Here is a 22320-nt window from a genome sequence, read left to right as displayed (position 1 = left end):
AAACTCTGAACTGGAATAAGTGTACTGGCAGAGATTTATCTGACTTGTTTTAATTAATCTTTCTTAAATATATGCATAACTCACATTTACTTCAATGTTTAATATTAGAAGTGTTTAGAGCCTTTATTTAGAAGTTGGCTGATGTTTTTGTGACCAGAAATGTGCTGTGGGACCTTAACTCTTGTTTACATCAATTTACACCAATTGGTATAATTGGTTTCCTTACATTGTTGTTTTCAAGAACCCATGGACCACGTTAACCAGGGACTTCCCGTTCTTTCTCTGCCTCAAACAAGGTTGACTCTGAGGCCTCGGCCAATCGCATAGTTCCTATTTGTCTTTTCCTTGTTCTTTATTCTCTAGCCCAGTGGTCGGCAAACTCATTAGTCAACAGAACCAAATATCAACAGTACAACGATTGAAATTTCTTTTGAGAGCCAAATTTTTTAAACTTAAACTGTATAGGCAGGTACATTGTTATTAACTTAATTAGGGTCCTCCTAAGGCTTAGGAAGAGCCACACTCAAGGGGCCAAAGAGCCGCATGTGGCTCGCGAGCCGCAGTTTACCGACCACGGCTCTAGCCTATAGAAGCTCTCTGCCCCCTGTCCCATGTGCAGCTCCCCAAAAGGAGACTGCCCGCTTCAGGACATGTTAAAGTTTGTATGTCACCTAAATTGTCTTTGAAAAATCTTTTTTTTAAACAGCTTTTGATGACGAGGAATGGGATTTGAAGCTGACTACTAATGGCTGAGTGGGTAACTAGACCCACAGGCGTTCACTCTTCCTGTCGTGGTTCCCGAGGGCTGTGGGTAAGTCACTCTCGGATCTGAGATCTGCTCCAATATATGCAGCTCTCCGAGACAAACAAACTTTACCTAAAAAAAATATATATGTGTGTGTAACATATAATATCTATATATTATAATGTATATATATTGAACCCTTTTATCAGAAAGGTTCTGGGGTAGTTATATTGAGAGTGTAGCTGTTAGGAGATTCACAAAGCCTTAAGTTAAGTCTGCAGCCTAAACTGCTGGGAATTTGGGAAATAAATGAAGGTAAAAAACTTGAACTGTTTTGACCATCAAAATCATAGTGGGACTCAACATCCCCCCTCTGCTCCCCTCAAAGAATCTAGCCAGCCCTAACTGGTTTGGCTCAGTGGATAGAGCATTGGCCTGCGGACTGAAAGGTCCCAGGTTCGATTCCAGTCAAGGGCATGTACCTTGGTTGCGGGTACATCCCCAGTAGCGGGTGTACAAGAGGCAGCTGATCAATGTTTCTCTCTCATTGATGTTTCTAACTCTCTATTCCTCTCCCTTCCTCTCTGTAAAAAATCAATAAAATATATATATTTTTTAAAAAGAATCTAACCACTTTTTATGACCACCAGTCTGGCAAGTAATTGTCACCTGCCTCCTGGGTTATTACAACAGCCTTCTGACTTTTTTTTTTTTTCCACTTGTGCTCTTGTCCCTGCAGTCTATTCTCAACAGAGTGGCCAGACAGAAAAGTCCTTTAAAATATATACAGTTGCCCTGACCGGTTTGGCTCAGTGGGTAGAGCTTCGGCCTGCAGACTGAAAGGTCCCAGGTTCGATTCCAGTCAAGGGCATGTACCTTGGTTGCGGGCACATCCCCAGTAGGAGGTGTGCAGGAGGCAGCTGATGGATGTTTCTTTCTCATTGATGTTTCTGACTCTATCCCTCTCCCTTGCTCTCTGTAAAAAAATCAATAAATATAAAAAAATAAAATAAAACACATACAATCATGATTCAACTCTGCTCTAAAACTTCCAGTGGCATTTTCTCTTACTCTGAGTAAAAGTCAAAGTATTTGTAATGACCTACAGACCCTATGCCATCTGCCCCTTCTCCCCTGTCCTCTTCCACTGTTCCCCCTCTTGTTTGTTTCATTGCAACCCTGGTGGGCTCTTGGATGCTTCTTCAACATCTCAGGCATGCATCTACCTGCAAGCCTTCCTCCCTTACCAACCTCATCTTTCCTCATTGTCAACTTTTCATAGAGGCCATCCCTGACTCACTTTTCATTCTCAGTATATGTTTACTGAGCACTCACTCTGTGCCACACACTACTCTAGAATCTTGGGGTGTAATAGTGAATTAAACAGGCAAAAATTCCTGCCCTCATGAAGTAAGGGGAGGCAGATAATAAGGGATACATATAATAAAGACATAAATCTTATACAAAAAGTAGAACACATGATAGAGGGTCAAAATGATGCACTTCAGTGATCAGGGCAGGCCTCACTGAGAGGATGATTATGTATATAAATTAATCATCACCTGAGAATATTTTTCCATTGATTTTTAGAGAGAGTGGAAGAGAGAGGGAAAGGCAGAGAGAAACATCGATGTGAAAGAAGCACATTGATTGGTTGCTTCCTGCACAAACCCCAACCAGGGCCCGGCCCACGCCCAGGAGGAGCCTACAGCCAAGGTATGTGCCCTTGACTGAATCAAACCTGGTACCCTTTGGTCCACAGGCCGACGCTCTATCCACTGAGCAAAACCAACAAGTGCTGAGAGGATGCTATGGAAGGAAAGACTTGAGGGAGAAGAAGGAGTTAGCTCTCAGATGTTTATAAATCCCTTTCACATCCTCTCATACTTTCTGTCCCTTTTTTGCACAATTTCCTCTATATATAGCCTTATTACCATCTAATGTACTGTAAATTTTATTTATAATGAGATGATTTTATTAGCTTATTTTATCTCCTATAATGAAATAATGGAGTAAGTAGCCTTGAAGCCTCTGAGAGAAGTCTTTCTCATTTGAATGCATGCAAAATGTTGCTTTAAAGAAAAAATCTCTCTCTTTTTTTAAAAAATATATTTTATTGATTTTTTACAGAGAGGAAGGGAGAGGGTTAGAGAGTTAGAAACATGGATGAGAAAGAAACATTGATCAGCTGCAGCTGCCTCCTGCACACCCCCTACTGGGTATGTGCCCGCAACCAAGGTACATGCCCTTGACCGGAATCGAACCTGGGACCCTTGAGTCCGCAGACCGAGACTCTATCCACTGAGCCAAACCGGTCAGGGCGAAAAAAATCTCTTTAAGAGAGAATAGATTTTGGCAAAAACTAAGTACCAAATAGACTTTAGAGAACCTGCTGTTTTTGATACAGAATCCTGTTGAATTTTGTATAGGAAATTAATCAATAAAAATACTTGATAGGAGGTAAGGGAGTAAGAATATTTGATGACATTCAACAAATAATTCTCTCTCCTTTCTCTGCCTTTATCAGATAAAACAGGAAGTCTGACTTGTTAAATACTGAGAGGGGATATGTTTTTGTGTGTTAAATTTTTTTTTCTATCACCACTTATTCCCTCTATGCTCGCTTTCACCTCCAACAACCCCTCCCCCTTCAATCACCACACTGTTGTCCGTGAGTTTTCTCTGTTTTTTTTTTTTTTTTTTTTTCCTTTTTGCCCAATTCCTCCATCCCACCCACCATATGCCCTTTCCCCCACCAGAGCTGCCTGCCTGCTATCTATGAGTCTGTCTCTGTTTTGCTTGGTAGTTCAGTTTGCTTGATTCCACATATGGGTGAAATCATATGGTACTTAACTTTCTCTGACTGGCTTATTTCACTTAGTGTAATGATGAGTCAACATTCCAGGTCCATCCATCATGTTGCAAAGGGTAAAAAGTTCTTCCTTTTTATGGCAGAGTAGTATTCTGTTGTGTAAATGTACTGCTGATTTTTATCCACTCATTTTCTGATGGACACTTGGGCTGCTTCTAAATCTTGACTATTTTAAGTAACACTGCAATTAACATAAAGGTACATGTATTCTTTCTTTTTTTAAGAATTTATTTCAGGGAGAAAGGGAGAGGGAGAGAGAGATAGAAACATCAATGATGAGAACCTTGAGCCCTCAATCTGGACATGTCCCCTAACCGGGAATCAAACTGTGACCTCCTGGTTCATGGGTCAAAGCTCAACCACTGAGCCATGCCGGCCGGGCTACTCTTTCAAATTAGTATTTTGGGTTTCTTGGGATAAATTCTGAGAAGTGGAAACACTAGGTCTGGAAAGAAGTATGGAGTTACCTCAAAAAATTAAAAAAGGGAATCTGATCTTTTAAAGACATTGAAAGCCTATGGCAAAGAAGGGCTTTAACACTCTTAGAACTGTTTTAATGACAGGGAATTGACAGTTCCTGGATAAGCCAAATGAGTCAGAGTGAATTAAATATAAGCCAAGGGCTGCTCAGCATCAGATAGAACTCCAATTTATAACTATTGATAGAGCAAAAATAATTTTTCTGTACAAGAGAAACCCTAGTTATTCATATTTTGGTGAATGGTTTATTAAAACTAAAGCACTCTGTGAAATTTATGATCAACCTTTTTTTTTTTTATTTTTTTATCTTTCATTAGCTACAAAAAAAGTCTTTGGCTATAGTTAGCTCTGGGTTTGACATGTTTCTATAGCCCCCAAGACATGATAAAGAATGCTATCAATCTATGAAATTTGGGGGCTATAACGAGTTATTTTGAGGCTGATGGATTTGTGCTGCATCACCCAGATTCTTGTTAACCATTAGATCTCTCTTGTGATGAATGACACAGCATGAGTTTGTAAGACCAGCTTCATCATTTGGGGATCAAATCTGAGGCCTTGGTCTCCTTAGCATAGTAACTAACAGGCTGAGATAATTGGTCACAAGTAACAGTAAACTTAAAAAGTGGTTATTTATGGTACAGCGAATATAAAGCCTTAAATGACGAGTACAGCATTTGGCTTACTTGTAAAATTTAAAAGTAAGAGAAATAATGAAAAGAATATTGCATCATACTTTCAGCCATGAGGTTTATAATACTGAACAATTTCTTAAAGGAGTATTTTGTAATCCTTTTAAATCCATAACCCCCTTTTTAATGGACATAAAATTCTTTTGCTGAGTGAACTAAATAGTTACTTTTCCATTTTTAACTCTCAGTCATCTTTCTATTATTCACCTGAGGAACATGCAAATAATTACAAGTGAAGTAGGCATTTTCATTCTGGCAGCATTTAAATCCATTAACTTAACCACATTGTCTTACCAGGTTGTTTACAGTTATCTAACATGTTATGATAAAGTATAGTCACTGTTCACTTGTTTCTCTTGGTTGTATTCAAAACTGAAAAATACTCTTTAAAATATACTCATAGTCTATGCTTAGTGTACTTGGCATATGTCTAAATTAACTAAAACATGTTAGATCAAAGCTATATGACCTAAAATGTTCATCACAATCCTATATAATAAAGAGGCAATATGCAAATTAACCCTCAGGCCCTCACAAGATGGCTGCCTATGATCAGGCTAGCAGGGGGGTTAGTGAGGGACAACCAAATAACTGAAAAGCAGGCTGCGTGGGGCAACCAGGCTGGCGGGGGGGGGGGGCATGAGGGGCAACTAGGCCAGCAGGGGGGGCAGTTGGGGGTGACCAGTCCAGCAGGGGAGGCAGTTAGGGGCAACCAGGCCAGTGGGGGGGCAGTTGGGGGTGACCAGGTCAGTGGGGGGCAGTAAGGGGTGACCAGGCCAGTGGGGGGGGCAGTTAGGAGCAACCAGGCCGGCAGGGAGGGGGCAGTTGGGGACAACCTGGCCAGCAACGGGGAGCAGTTAGGGGCGACCAGGCCAGCAAGGGGGGCAGTTAGGGGTGATCAGGCCTGCATGCAGAGGCATTGAGGGGCAGTTAGGGGCAACCAGGCTGGCGGGGGGGGGGGGGCATGAGGGACAACTAGGCCAGCAGGGGGGGCAGTTGGGGGTGACCAGGTCAGTGGGGGGCAGTAAGGGGTGACCAGGCCAGTGGGGGGGGAAGTTAGGAGCAACCAGGCCGGCAGGGAGGGGGCAGTTGGGGACAACCTGGCCAGCAACGGGGAGCAGTTAGGGGCGACCAGGCCAGCAAGGGGGGCAGTTAGGGGTGATCAGGCCTGCATGCAGAGGCAGTGAGGGGCAGTTAGGGGCAACCAGGCAGGCAGGAAGGTGAGCAATTAGGAGCCAGCAGTCCAGGATTGTGAGAGGGATGTCCGACATCCAGTTTAGGCCCAATCCCCAGGATCATGCCTAAACCAGCAGTTGGACATCCCCTAAGGGGTCCCGGATTGGAGAGGGTGCAGACTGGGCTGAGAGGAACCCCCTGTGCACAAATTTCGTGCACCGGGCCTCTAGTATTAAAATAATTAACAATTCCTGAGGTATTAATATTAGCTCTTTTATATGCATCATCTTGTTTACTATTGCAACCCTATAAAGTAGCTTGTATTATTGTCCTAATTTGTATAGATGAGAAAATTTCTGTTGAGAGAGATTAAGTAACTTAATTAAGGTCATGTAGCTAATAAGTGGCAGAGCCAGCCAGGAATTGAAGCAAGTTTGAAACCATCTTCTTAACCTCTGTGAAAACTTAAATGTTCAACAACAGAAGAATGCTCATATGCATTACAAATTCCATACAATATAATATTATGCAACCACTGGAAATTATGTACCCAAATAATTTGTATTGACTTTGGAAAATATTTATGTTTCAATAGTAAATGAAAGAATAAGATACACACTGATATGATATGCCAGGCAGAAGAAATGATATTAAATAGATGTATAATATTAAATAGATGATATGATCCTGTATAATAAAACCCTAATATGCAAATTGGCTGAATGGCAGAATGACCAGTCACTGTGATGTGCACTGACCACCAGGAGGCAGATGCTCAATGCAGGAGCTGCCCCCAGCCCACAGGCTCCTACCGGCGGCAGCAGCAGTGGGGGGCGGGCTGCACCAGGCCAGCCAAGGCAGGTGTCAGTGGGGCCCCCCAGTCACCCCACTGGTCACCCAGCAAATTGGCCCTGATCACCGGCCAGGCCTAGGGACCCCACCCATGCAGGAATTTCATGCACCGGGCCTCTAGTATACATATAATGATCTCAGCTATAAAGGAAAAAATGTATGAATGTCCATAGGGAAAAAAGGGAAAGAAGTACAAATAAGTATTAATAACGTTTATCTCTATATGTGGTAAGCCTATGGATGATTTTTGCTTTCTTAATACACATTCCTATAGTGAACATGTATTTCTTTCATAATCAGGAAAAGGGTAATAAAATATTTAATACTCTCAATATGGGAGAAGCAATATAAAGACTTGGTTTCTATGATTAAAGGAATAAGTCCATTAAAAGGTGCAAAGCCTTCAATTTGAGATCTGTTTCTGATGTGTATGGCTATCAGGTGTTCAGACACAATGTAATATTCTCCTGCTTGCTCTATTCTCATCTTCTTTCTGCCTCGTGTTGGAGATAAAGCAGAAAGTGTGTGCTTCTCGTTGGGAAGTTTGCATTTGAATGAGATGGCTGCTTTTCTCAGCTTAAAAAAGATAAAAGGAGTTATCAAGTAATGTTTTCTTTCATCTAAGGCTGTTGGTCCCACTCCAACAATTGGAATTGATTGAACTCTGGTGCTTGCAAATTTAAAAACCTACACAGGGGATCTGCTCCCTCTGAATTTTACAAATCAATGGATAAACTCAAAACAAAAGCCCATTACAGAGCACCTCAATGTTTATCTGTTTGGCAAGATAAACACTTGTAAACAAGCATTTTCAACTGTGAGCTTCGATAATAGCACTCTGAGATCTGTATTAGATGTTCAAAACTTGCATAGAACCATAAAGATAGCACAAGCCCAAAGGAAAAAAGTGCTTTTTAAAAAATTAAGTCTTCTGACCCATATTCTCAATTAAAATGTTTCATTCATCTAGATGAGTCATTTCTCTTGACTTTTAATAGCATTTTTATTATTGCTTATGGGACGTACCATCACATGAAACAGGTATGTTGTTGGTATTTAGTTAAATAGTGTTGCTTCATGGAAGCCTAGAAACCACTGAGCCAGGCAGAAGAAATGATATTAAATAGATGTGTCCAATGAGCACAATGACTTCTCATTAGTTTACTATATAGCCCTGAAGTTGTCAAATCTAAATCATGACATTACATTTGAACTTAAGTGCTTTACTGAGATTAATCAAATTGGAGAAAAAATTTAAAATGACCATATCTATCTGGAGTCAGTACTTTTGCATAAAAAATTAATTATATTTCAATCAACAAACCTTAACTTCTTTTTTTTTTTAATATATTTTATTGATTTTTCACAGAGAGGAAGGGAGAGAGATAGAGAGTGAGAAACATCGATGAAAGAGAAACATCGATCAGCTGCCTCCTGCACATCTCCCACCGGGGATGTGCCCGCAACCCAGGTACATGCCCTTGACCGGAATCGAACCTGGGACCTTTCAGTCCGCAGGCCGACGCTCTATCCACTGAGCCAAACCGGTTTTGGCTCCAAACCTTAACTTCTAGATCAACATTTTGCAAATTGTCTTTGATGATAGACCAGACCCCTACCCCATTCTACCACTGATTTATTGCAGACCAATACTTTTAAAAAAATATATTTTTTATTGATTTCAGAGAGGAAGAGAAAGGGAGAGAGAGATAGGAACATCAATGATGAAAGAGATTCATTGACTTGCTGCCTCCTGCACACGCCCCCAATGGGGATTGAGCCCACAACCCGGGCATGTGCCCTTGACTGGAATCGAACCCAGGAACCTTCAGTCCACAGGCTGATGCTCAACCACTGAGCCAAATTAGCCAGGGCCAGACCAATACTTTCATAACATTCAATAAGATTGAAGTACTAGAATAATGGAAAAGGGAAAATAAAGGCACAAAATAAAGCCACCGATTTTTAATAGTTTTAACCAACATACAATTGTTGAATTTTCTAAAAGTTTTAAATCCTTACTCTCAATTTCTGTACTTATCTTGCCATGAACCAATAATGAACAATTCCCAGGACTGCAGGGCGAACAGACCACTCTTTATCACTACTGTGGGTTCCTCTGCTCATCTCCAAGCCCCACACTGGTGTTTGGCTTGGGCCGGGAATCTGATTAGGGAGTGGAAGAAGGCTGACTTCTTTATCCTCACCTCCAGCTCCCCTTGAGAAGGGCTGCTGACCATAATTTTATCAGTGTGGCACTGAGATCTGTCACCCGCAGTGTCCTGATGTTATTCCTATGTTTATAAAACCGAGGCATGTGTTCCCAAGGTTCAGCTGGCTGTAGTTTCATGTGATCACTTTAACCGATGTCAGGGGATCCCAGGAACAGCATACCCCGCTCAATCAGGGGAAAATATTCCTGAGTGTTTTATACCTATATGGATGAAACAGTTAATAGTTCTTGACAGTGGTCGGCAAACTCATTAGTCAACAGAGCCAAATATCAACAGTACTTCTTCAAAATAGACTCACCCAGGCAGGAAAACCGACTTCTGCACATGGGCCACGAAATTTCAATCGCACTGTACGCGCACCTGCACGTGGTATTTTGTGGAAGAGCCGCACTCAAGGGGCCAAAGAACCGCATGTGGCTCGCGAGCCGCAGTTTGCCGACCACGGGTATGACAATCATGGTCACAACAACGAAGTTTAAAAAACTTGTTAGAACCCAATGTAATTGCTGACACCCAGTACTTTGCTATGGCTGTGCAGCCAACTAAATATAATTCATTTTCTCCCAGGTCAACACAGTGATTCTTAAGGTCAACTCATGATTTAAAATTTATTCAACATTTCAAAGCTGCTTCTTGCTTCCCCACGGGTTGATTCTAACACTTCAGGGAATGGAGGCAGCCCACAGCCTGCAGGAGATGGGGGAGGGGGAGGGGCACTTGTTTGGTCTTTTCAACCAGAAGAAGGCACCATTAGCTGCCATGCTATTCTTGGCATAGTAAGCATGGCAATTGCTTCAAAAGGTGGGGAGCTGGCATTTCTGCAGCTGTTGCTGTTTCTCTCCCATCATTCAGTGGCCTGAAGATGCCCCAGATGACAGAAAGCTATGATTATGTGAAAGTTGTATTCATTTTTTAAAAATATAGTTTTATTGATTTCAGAGAGGGAGAGGAGAGATAGAAACATCAATGATGAGAGAGAATTTGTATTCATTTTTTGAGTATTTATTTACTTTAGTGTTTTGAACTCAATCTGTCTACAGTTAGCTATTTTGGTTCACTGCTTTTTAATATAATATGCTACACTTCTTCATCTGTGACAGGGAAAAACTTTTGACTATATCTGCTTATGGCTCCTGAAATCTATATTTTGCTCTGTCAGAACTTTGATATTGGCATTCATCAAGTGATATCTTCTAGAACAGCAGAGACCCCCCTAAGACTCTTTTAAGGGGCTTACAAGGGCAAAATTCTTTTCATAATAATACTAAGCTATTATTTGCTTATTTAACTGACTTATTAATTAATTAATTAATTACTTTGAGAGAGAGAGAAACATTGATTTGTTGTTCCACTTAGTTGTGCATTCACTGGTCGATTCTTGTGTGTGCCCTGACTGGGAATCGAACCCGAAACCTTGGCATATTGGGGCGACGCTCTAACTGAGCTACCCGGCCAGGGCTTATTTTCCTTTATGACTCTCATTCTTTCAAGAGCGAAGTTTCCAGTGTCTCCATGGAGTGTGATGATATTATTGTTCTGACAGCTAATGGAGCATGTGCTTATATATTCCCATGTATTTTTTTTAATCCCAGTCTTAATTTTGAATGTGACAACTACCAATAGGTATCTCCTCCATAAACTACAGTTGTTCCTAGTCTTCAATATTTATTAAGAGTATAAAAAGGTTCTGAAACCAAAAACTTTGAAAATGGACACAATAGAAGAATAATGTGGTTATTTGTGTTTACAATAAAATGCCAAGACAGTTTGGCCATGAGAACCTTAGGAGATTTTTCTTTTTATTACTTGGTGTCTAATATGCGGTAGTAGTCGGGTTATGAGCTGGCAAGGAAACAGATTTACCTCTAGAGACTCAGGAGAAAAACAAGCTTGCTAACACTAACACCTTGATTTCAGAACTTCTGACCTCTAGAATGATAACACATTTTTTTTGTGTGTGTTTTTAAGCCACCAGGCTTGTGGTAATTTGTTATAGCCACAGTAGGAAACCAATACAGACTTGTTTCAGAGGAAACAAAAAGGATTTGTTGACTATCTGCTATGTGCTAGGCCTGGAGCAAGATTACATAATCAGGGACTAGGAGAGCTAGGATTCAAATGCAGGTTTGCCTGCGTTCGGAGACCTAACTTCTCACTAACCACCTTTATCCACCCCAAATAAAATGTTACACACTGAAAACTTATAAATTTATCAAAGGACAACGCTGGAAGTCCAGCCTAATGTGCTACACCTATCAAGTAGATCTTTAGTAGCCACATAAGGGTACAGGATCAATGCGGCATCAGGACCTTGACCACATTAATGATCTATGGCAACATGGATCATGCCCCCCAATTTAACTGCAGCATGTTCATTTACCTCTGAAATGTATGAATTGTTGAATGTCAAGCTTTGCCTCGTGAGAAGGAAATTCTACAGTGAATCACATTCAACATGACTGAGAAAAGATTATTTGCTTTTTTTCCTCTTAATTTGATGGGGAGATATGCTGATTCTTCTGGTCTTAAGCTGAATATTTACCTATTATATTGATATTCACCACCCGATTGTCTGTAGAAATATTTTAAAGGCAAGACTGATTTAAAAACAAATTATTTCGGACGGATGGCATTTGCTTTGGGAGGTAGCTTAAATGTAAACGAGGTAAAAAAAAAAAAAAAAAAAAAAAAGCTCAAAATATCCAAATATTCAGGGTAATGTAAATGCTTCAGAAATATCATTGATTTGGGGAAGCCACATTGCTGGGTCCACACCTTAAGGTGGTGGTAGCACACAGGATGTCTCCATCTTCATTTTGCCTTAGTTCTACTTTCCCCTCACTCCATTCCAAACTGTTCCAAGAGTGTATGTCAGCCATTTCTGAGTTGATATTAGGCCATACTCAAGATCACCAAATCTCTAAGTAGCCACCTATTGTGATCACCGCCACCGCTATTGTATTCCCCACAGTGCAGGATACATGCACTGAGGAGGAGGCCAAGCCCATGAATACTGGCGATTAGCATTTGGTTTTGGTTCCATTGTGCTGAAAACATTCCTATGTCTCTTTTGTCAAAGGCCTAACTGCCAAAAGTTCCCCCAGATCTTCTTACTCTAGTGGCAACAAACAAACAAACAAATAAGATAAACCCAAAGAAAAAAGAGGGACGAGTGGGATAATTGTTCTCCCTAAGACCTAAACTGAAGTGGTCTAATGCTCTACCCTAAATCAGGTCTTCTTTCCCAAGATAAGAAGTGGAGTTTGGGTGGGAAGTGGGAAGAGGTTGAAGGAGTTAATTAGAAGGTGGGAAGTAGGGCCCTAGCTCTAAAGCAGTGGTTCTCAACCTTGGCTGCACATTAGAATCACCTGGGAATCTTTTTAAAATCCTGATTTCTGGGCCTCATCCTCCGGAAATTCTGTTTCTTTGTTATGGGGTGGGGCCACAACATTAGTAACAAAGAAACAGAATTTCCGGAGGATGAGGCCCAGAAATCAGGATTTTAAAAAGATTCCCAGGTGATTCTAATGTGCAGCCAAGGTTGAGAACCACTGCTGTAGAACAACAGATGGTGGGGAGGTCATTTTAGTGAGATAAGTCAGAAAGGACAGGACCTCTAAGAAAAAAAATCTAGCTGGAGAGCATTGCCAAAGAAGCATAGGTCTTATGTCCATTTCTTACTTTATCACTAGAAGTTCTCCCCCACCCCCTCAGCACCATGGCCCAACAAAGATCCTCTTAAATTAACATTGCTTTTCCTTCAGAATGCAGGGCAGGGAGCCTAGATCTGACCCCAGAGGCCAACAATGTATATTGTCCACCAGGTGGTTCATGCCATGGTCATGACTGACCTCCCGGGCATGTCTAGGGCCTGTCCGCTCTATCCATTGAGAGATGCACCAGGGCTGATGCTCTTCTCTACCAGCCTTCCATGTGGCCTGTGCCACCTCATTCCTCCAGCGTTTCATTTAAATCAAGGGAGGCATAAGGCTTGCTGGTTTGCATTGTGAGGAGATGTATCTGATCGCAGCATCTGAGAGCGCTGGGATGCTATGCGGCAGTGCAGCTGCAGGCATGAATCAATTAATCGGCTATTAGGTTCAGACTCTCAGGCGATGGCATAGTCGGCTTCATGCTGACTTTGTTATACTTGTATATGAAATCCCCAAAGAGAATCATACCTTATCTAAGCTCTCATTATATTTTATAGTAGAATGAATATGGATCGATAATAAGTTTTGTTCCAATATAACATTAGTTTTAAAAGAATTTCCCCTTTTTTCTCTTTCTCTATCAAGAAATAAAATTATAACCATAAAAATAAAGGCTTTCTACTTAAAGGGCTCTGTGTAAAGAATGTTTTCCTTTATAATATTAATATTTAGCTTATATTTTAAAATATACTCAGGTGATTTTATTCAATGTAGAATTAAATGTTTCTCAGAATTTGAGCTTACATTGGCATGTTGTTTTTTTAAAATATATTTTTATTGGTTTCAGAGAGGAAGGGAGAGGGAGAGAGAGGTAGAAACATCAATGATGAGAGAGAATCATTGATTGGCTGCCTTCTGCATGCCTCCTAATGGGGATTGAGCCCGAAACCCAGGCATGTGCCATTGACCAGAATTGAACCTGGAACCCTTCAGTCTGCAGACTGACTCTCTATCCACTGAGCCAAATCAGCTAGGGCCATTGGCATGTTTATTGAAAAAATTAACCTTTTTTACATGACAGTGAAATTAGATAATTTATTACTAAGACATAATAATTTTACTTTTTAAATTTAACTTTTTAAAATTGGGAAGTACATCAAATATATAGAAAAGAATAGGAAAATAAAATTATGGAAATCCATTATCTAAATATTTACTAACCTAGCTTTATTAAAATAATATTATGCCATTTATACATTTGAATAATTTCTGAAGAAATGTTATCCTACAGATATAACTATGGCCATCTTTACTATTTTCCCCTCATCCAATTGTCTCCCCTTGCTCTGAGAAGTAACCCCTGCCATGAAATCAATGTTAATCATTCCCATAGTTTGTATATTTTTACTATGTATACATAATAACTATATAGTCTCATTTTTCATTTTGTCATACTGTACATATCTTTCTCCAAACTGAAACTTAAACTCAGCATTTAAGATAAGAGTTTGGTCTTGAGGAACTTGGAACATGTATACAGCTAGATAAACTCCGAGCCTTTACATTGGGGTGCAAGTTTCAGGTGTTACATAAATTCCTGAATTATACCTGCACATGTAGTTTTTTGAGAAGTGGGCCCATAGCTTTTATAACATTCTCAATTCCATCTTTGACCTGAAAAGTCTTCTTTCTTCAAAATTTTGAAATTCCATTAATGTTCAAAGCTTTTTAGTTAATAGTGATGTATGATTAAAAAATTGATGATTCTATTGCTAGGCTTATTATTTTTTTTTCTTTTGGGAATGTCTTTAGTGATGTATTCTTTGAAGGCAGGAATGACTTAATAAAACGCATATACCATTCTGACCACTAGAGGGCACTAACACAACTAAAAACAGAGATGGTGTCTTGGAGTAAAGGAATACAAATGCCAGAGGAGTTGCTTCCAAGATCTTCACATATTTATTTATCTGTGTTTACAGATTTCTACATCGAGCTTCTAATATGTCCTAACACTTTCATGTTCGAATTATTTCAATGTTATCAGTCTCATAAAAAAACTTGCAGCAGGCCTGAAGGGGAGGCCTTAAATAAATGAAGTACACTACAGCTAGATTCTGGCTACTTAGCTAGTCATTGCTGAACTTTTCTTGCTGACACCAATTGCTGGTCAATTAATTGATATCTTTATTAATAAAAACCAAATAACATGATTTAGAAGTTTACATACATACATGAAAATTGCCTCTTCACCAAGTCTTTACTAAAACTGCTTTGTCATAATTTATGCAACCCTTGTATACATTCACTCTTTAGAAATACTGTATTCCAAGGTTTTCTGATTTCTAGTCAGCTAGGAGTCTGTTTTACTTATTTATCCATCCTTTTCCTTACTTATTTATAATAAGTTGCTTTTTGAGATTTAAGTAATCTATAGCATGGAGTTTTTAAAAAATGTCATTTAAATAATTTTCTTTATTTTACTCTACATTTTCTCCCTAAATCTTTAATTTTGTTTTAATTATTTTGATACATCTCATAGTTATCTACTGAGGAGGTAGCTATTTATTAATTGATTTAATCTACTGAACAAAACAAAGATCCCTCTCCAAATGGAATTTACACTGAGTGGCCAAATTATTATGACCACCCCATCAGTACTTCATTGGCACTTCTAAAAATACTGAATATTGAAAACTTCCTAAGCAAATACTCTCAAGGTTTTATTATTATTATTATTTGCATAACTAATTCACTTCATTGTACTGATGGGGTGGTCATAATAATCTGGCCAGTCAGTGCATATTCTGTAGGGTGGGGGTGGAGCACATAATAAACAATGAACATAAGTAACTTGTATCATTTGTTAGAAGATGCTAAGTGCTATAGGAAATGACAAACAGAAGATAAAGAAATAGTCAGGAGTGGGGGTTGCAATTTTAAGTAGGTGGGCCTTCCTGAGAAGGAGGTGAGGGAGCTGGTCCCATGAATGTCTGACAAGAGGCAGACAGAATAGCTACAAAACAAATTCCCTTGGGCGTGCCACTGAAGATCCTGGCATCACCATCGGCCGCCACTCTACCCGGTGTTAGGGGTATTGTGAGACCTGGCTGTACCCAAAGTCTCACTTCCGCCCAAGTGTCCCTGATGCCAAGATCTGCATCTTGACCGGGAGTGGAGGAAGGCAAAAGTGGATGAGTTCCCACTCTGTGGCCACATGGTGTCCAATGAATATGAGCATCTCTGTTCCAAAGCTCTGGAGGCTGCCCGTATTTGTGCCAACCAGCACGTGGTGAAAAACTGTGGTGAAGATGGCTCTCACATCCAGTGCGCTCCACCTCTTCCACGTCATCCGCATTAACAAGATGTTGGCCTGTCCTGGGGCTCACAGGCTCCGTACATGCATGTGGGGTGCCTTTGGAGAGTCCCAGGGCACAGTGGCCAGGGTCCACCTTGGCCAAGTCATCGTGTCCATCCGCACCAAGCTGAAGACCAAGGAGCATGTGATGGAGACCCCACACAGAACCAAGTTCAAGTTCCCTGGCTACCCGAAGACCCACATCTGTGGGGCTTTGCTAAAATTAATGCCGATGAGCTAGAAGACATGATGGTTGAAAAGCAGCTCATCCACCCAGCATGCCTGGATCAGTGGTTGAGCATCAACCCATGAAACCAGGAGGTCGCAGGGTTGATTCCTGGTCAGTGCACATGCGTGGGTGTGGGCTTGATCCCCAGTGGGGAGCATGCAGGAGGCAGTTGATCAATGATTCTCTCTCATCATTGATGTTTCTCTCTTTCTCTCCTCCTCTCTTTTCCTCTCTGAAATCGATGTGTGTTTTTTTTTTTTTTTTTTTTTTAAAGGAGACAGAAAAGGACTGAGTGGTGAGGTGACCAAGCAATCAAGCAAGCCTAGTGTCTTCATGAAGAAAGAAGGGGTAGGCAGTGGGTAAACGAGGCTGTGGCTACCCCTTGAATTCCACCTCTAGGCCCTGTAATTCTCATACATTTTTTCCACTGAGAATTATCAAGTGACCTTGCAGCCTTGCACATGGAAATTTTCCTCTGAAGGAAAACAGAGGTAGGGAAATTTATCCCATTCAGTTACACATTTGCTTTATTTTTTAAAAAAATCTTAGTATCAATTAAATTTTGCTACCTAAAAATAAAATGTAATAAAAAACTTGTTGAAATAATTTAAACAATCAGGTCTTACTGCTGAATAACAACTCTGCATTTTATAGAATTTTATACCTCCTTCTTATGCATGTTATTTGATTATTTCGATATTATAATAATCTCAGATAATCTATTTTATTATCCTATATAATAAGTGCAAAAGCTGAGGATTAGAAAAATGACTCACTGTAGCTGCTTTCTGACATAGCCAGTATTACAGCTTTCTCTCATATACTTTAAAAATGTACATCTATGACTAAAATTTGATGTCTAAGAGAAGAATATCAATCTTATCTGCTTTTATCTCACAAGGGTACTTTATAAAGACATATATTAAAGCATATTTATTCCTAATATTATGGAAGAGCCTTTGGAGAATTTTTACCTGGAAAATATGCATCCCTCTAACATTTAAAATACAGAGCAAGGTTGTGAGATGCATAGAGAAAACCTCTTCATAGGGCAAATTTGAAAAACTTATCAAATCTTAAAACTTTAGAATGTTTAGTTTTGATCCAACAATTCTACAATTATAAAATTACTCTAAGGGCCCTGCTGGTGTGGCTTAGTGGTTGAGCATCGATATATGAACCAGGAGGTCATGGGCACTTGGCTGGGTTGCGGGCTTGATCCCCAATGGGGGCATGTGGTGGGCAGCTGATCAATGTTTCTCTCTCATTGTTTCTATCTCTCCCTCCCTCTCCCTTCCTCTCTGAAATCAATAAAAGTAAAATAAAATAAAACTACTATAAGGAAACAATTAGAGGTAAGAGGAGAGAGTTAGATTGAAGGATATTTATTACCTAAAACATAATAGGAAACAACCTAAACAAATTTTGTTATAGCATGACAATGGATGCTACACAACTGTCACAAATAATGCAACATATCATTTCAGTGACATGGAAGGGCATCCGCTATATAATGGAAGTGGGAGAAGAAAGCAGGTTATTAGGAAAATGTAAGCTATCACCCTCTTTGATTTCAGATTGTAACTCTATATTGAGAAAAAACTGGAGGTCAGCAACCTTTTTCGGTAAAGGGCCAGGTAGTTAATATTTTAGGTTTTGGGGGCCATTTGATTTATGTTGTGACTACACAGCTCAGTTGCTATAGTGCAAAAACAGCCGTCTACAACATTTAATGAGTGGGCACAGCTGAATTTAGTTCCTGGACTGTAGTTTGCTGACCCTGATCTATAATTGTAAACAGTGATTATCTCTAGGAACTATAATTCTAGATTTAATTTTCTTCTTTTGGCTTTTTTTGGGGAAAGGGTAATTTCTTCCACCCCTTTTTGGGTTCTTATGGCTGGACTAATAATAGAATTGACCCAAGGCCAGATTAACAGAAGAAAAATCAATTTAATATGCACACATTGGAAATCATAGATGATGCTCTTTGAAATGATGAACCACACAGCTTTTTATATTTTTTAGACAGACAAACAATGAATCTGTGAAGAAATGACAGGACAGAGGCATTTAGGTTCAGGTTGCTCATTAGTGAGGAATCTAAACAAAGTTTGGGCTTGGGTATAAGTTAATTAGAAAAAGGGTAGCATGGTTTGTTTATATAAACTCTTTGGTCCTGGATTCTTTAACTCTAGCAATAAGAGTGTCTGTCTTAGGCATCGCCCCTGCCACCCGCCCCCCCCACCCCAGCAAGAAGGATGCCTTTCACAGGGGCAATTTTATAATTAAAGCATTCAATTATATTCCATTTTTATATTATCAATGATATATTGCTATTTTAGTAATCCAATTAGAATAGGATTGGGTCACATAAATATTATAAAATATCCGAAGAATAACTTAAAATAAAGGTAGTTCTTTTGATTACTTGGTTACTGAGCACCTTCTTTTATAGTCTAGCTTTGGGTGGTGTTTTAACTCCTAGAGTGCCGGGAAGCGCGATTGCTCTCCTCCTATTTTTCACCAAAAGTGCTGGGAGCGCTATCGCTCTCCTCCTGCAGTGTCACTATTAGATGCTAGTAGTGACAGATGGCACCGAAGTGCAGATTACTTATGATACCGAATGTTTTTAGTTCTAAAATTGACCACTGGCATTTATCTGCCTAATTTTTTACAGGTACTACGATTTTATGATGTTTACTCAGATTTTGTAGCCCTAAAGCTTTGAAATGGCTTCTAGTTCTAAGTCTGCTTTTATTAGTGATGATGATATTGCTAAATATGTCAATTCTTGCTGTGAAGATGACGATTTTGTGGAAGATATTGGAGAAGGGTGTCCCTCTATTTTAACATTATATGTTTTGTTCAAATTTTTTTCTAGTATTTTATAATACAATCAGCAAACAATATATGTCAAAGATGAAAACAAATGTAGTAAAGGTTTCCTTAAGTTTTTGAATATGTAACTTCATTTACTTGCGATTCATAATTTTTTTCCTAAACTGCTATAAAATCAGCAAAAATGCCTTGGAAATTTTAGCGTAGTTCCTAGGATATTGGTTGGCACTCAAAGGGTTAAATATTGGGTCAGCTTTTCTTGTGATCCAAAATATTTCTTATACAATATGTGCCATCAAACGAAAGATCACTTTAATATTATCTTCTGGAAGACATCATTAGGAATTAGGAATTTTGGTTGGTAGGACAAGTAGACATTGCATTTCAAAGTATTTTCCAATAGCGTGTAAATTTTGGAGAATTAGTCACATTCTTTGCTTCCCTGGAAGAGAGAACAATGTGAGTTGATTGTGTCAGTGAAATATCTGCCAGTGTTCTGAGGTCTTCCAGCTTGTGGGGTGCAGTCAGTGGTGTGCTGGTCAGTGTTTTAACAGCCATCATTGGCTGGGAAAAGGGCAAAAGGGTGGGGGAAGAGTCCTGATATGTAGTATTTGCTAGCTTCTGTGGTGTAAGTAGTGCCAACGTTGGGCAATTTCATGCTATTGATGGGACTCACAAAATTCTTCAATATTTAATAATCACGTGTGCAAGCCAGCTTCCGAACACCACAGGGTCCAATGAAAATGAGTAGAGCCCCCATCCTATTCACTATAAAAACACCAGGCCCCACATTCCCCCCTCTCTACCCCTCTGCCAAATCTTTCTGGGAAGCTCCAAGTGCTTGCATTCTCCTGGTAGGGCTATTCTGCTGCCTTTTTCAGAGTTGCTCTGTTCTTAACAGCCCCCATGGCTGCCAAGGTTGCTGATGGGCTGCTGTGTGGGCCTCGGCCCTATTCCTTCCACAAGAGGCCTGTTGTAGGTCATTTTTTGGTCATTCTCACTTACATTCCATCAGCAAATGTTGCTGACTCCACCTTGGAAATATAGATTCAAAATCATTGATAACACTATTGTATTTACCTCCATCTACCAGACTCACCCAAGGCATTGCCATCTCTTTCCTGGAGTAGCCTTATAACTGGTTGCTCCTTCCATACAGCAACCAGAACCATTGAAAAATTAAAATGTAATGTTTACATGTGCCAAGGACCTAAAAAGAAGAATTACTTGGCCCTAACTGGTTTTGCTCAGTGGGTAGAGCGATGGCCTACGGACTGAAGGATCCCAGGTTTGATTCTGGTCAAGGGCATGTACCTTGGTTTTGGGCACATCCCCAGTAGGGGGTGTGCAGGACGCAGCTGATCGATGTTTCTAACTCTCTATCCCTCTCCCTTCCTCTCTGTAAAAAATCAATAAAATATATATATATATATTTTAAAAAGAATTACTTGAACATAAGAACAGACAAAAATCTTTTCCTATCAAGTTGTTCACATGTCAGCATTTAGCTACAAACATGTATCAAAATACCTGATATTAAAAGAAAAATTTTAAATGGCTATGTGTCCGTTGGTTGTGATAAAATTTAATTTGGTATGTAACCACCAATCTCAAGTGGAAGAGGTAGGGTTTGAGTCCATGACTTTGTGACCAAAGAAAGAATCAATGCTTGACTATCAAACAGGACTTTATGCTAGAGTTCTGACCTGGGCAACAGGAAGGAATCAGAATCATTGACCTGACCTAGTGCTGGTCATTATAGGTTCTGGGTGGTTTTGGGGGGATGATCTGCAGGAACTGAGATGAGGACAGTTATACTTTCAGGACAACCGTGGCTGTGCTGGGGGAATCTGAATGCTTGTGTAGGGTTGGTCGCGATGAGTGGCTTCCAGAAACCCAAGCTGTAATCCAGCAGTAAAAGTGTTATTTGATTCTCTTCCCAGCTCTGATTACCCTTCATTGTTTCAACTAGACCATGAAGGGCTGACACCCCGAGTCCTTGCAACCTGAGGATGGCACTGGAGGAGTGAAGAGGAGAGTGACAGTCCCCGCTTGCATTGGGAGTGTAGGACAGACTCTGGGAGGGGTTAGTTAGTCACAGGCTGTTACCAGCTTCTGCAGGAGGCCAATTTGGTCTTTTATCATATCCCTCAGGAAACTTGATCAGCTAGCTGCAGCCTGCTCCACTCCAAGCTGCCGCCCTGTCTGAAGTTTCCATTTACACTTATTGTAAGGCTGGCTATGGGATCAGGAGCATCATTTAAAAATAATCTAACTTTCACAATAAGACTACAGGGCATTGTGCTGTGGTGTCTTTGTATTTCAATTTTATTTTTATGGAAGAATGGGCTTATTGACAATATTTTTTCCTGACAATAATTCATTAGGTGCTGTCAACAGCAAAAAATCTTAATGGACTTTAGCTATGTGAGCCATATGTGTTATTTCTTTCTTTCTCACCCTAAGGGCCATTTGGAATGAAGGATTCTCAGGAAATGGACAGCATATTGTCAAGTTTGAGAGCATATGGGGCTAAACAGGATTCTACTGAAGGCTCATGGTCTTATAATCCCATATTTATAAGCAATTAAAGTTCACCAAAGTCTATAAAAACATGCCACAGATGTGAATCAAATTAGTGCCTTGACCTACCCAATTAGACAAAGAAAATATCCATATTATAATTAGGCGGCCAATTTCCTTCTTAGAATTAATGTAAATAGTGATTATGCTTTAAAATCAAATGAACAGCCCTAACCAGTTTGGCTCAGTGGATAGAGCGTCGGCCTATGGACTGAAAGGTCCCAGGTTCGATTCTGGTCAAGGGCACCAAAAAAAAAATAAAAATAAAAATAAAAAAAATCAAAAAAAAAAATCAAATGAACACTGTCTTTTCAAACTAGAAGAAAAAAGCCTATGCTAAAAGATGCAAAATTCCAGGTCCGAGAGAGTTCCTTCATGTTTGATTAGTAAACTGACAAGGGAAATTGTCTTTTTTCTTTTTGGTATCTCAGCAAAATCTTCCTTTTGATTCCAATCAATCCTCTCTTCTTTTATGAGAACTGACTGCCCATAGATTTAAAGTCATTGCTTTGTCAGTTGAGGTTGAAGAGCAAAGAGTTTCAAGACTTCCAGCGAGTCATTGCTCAGTAATTATTCAGTAGTTTCAAACCACACCCAAATGCAGG

General features: G+C 39.9%; 1 pseudogene; it reads left to right on the top strand.

Annotated features, from left to right (window-relative positions):
- Nucleotides 1-11677: 11677 nt before the first annotated feature.
- Nucleotides 11678-21668, top strand: LOC118661483 (annotated as a pseudogene).
- The last annotated feature ends 652 nt before the right edge of the window (nt 21669-22320 follow it).

The sequence above is a fragment of the Myotis myotis genome, unplaced genomic scaffold, assembly GCF_014108235.1.
Source record: "Myotis myotis isolate mMyoMyo1 unplaced genomic scaffold, mMyoMyo1.p scaffold_m19_p_8, whole genome shotgun sequence".
Classification (NCBI taxonomy): domain Eukaryota; kingdom Metazoa; phylum Chordata; class Mammalia; order Chiroptera; family Vespertilionidae; genus Myotis; species Myotis myotis.
This window is presented reverse-complemented; position numbering and strand designations above follow the sequence as displayed.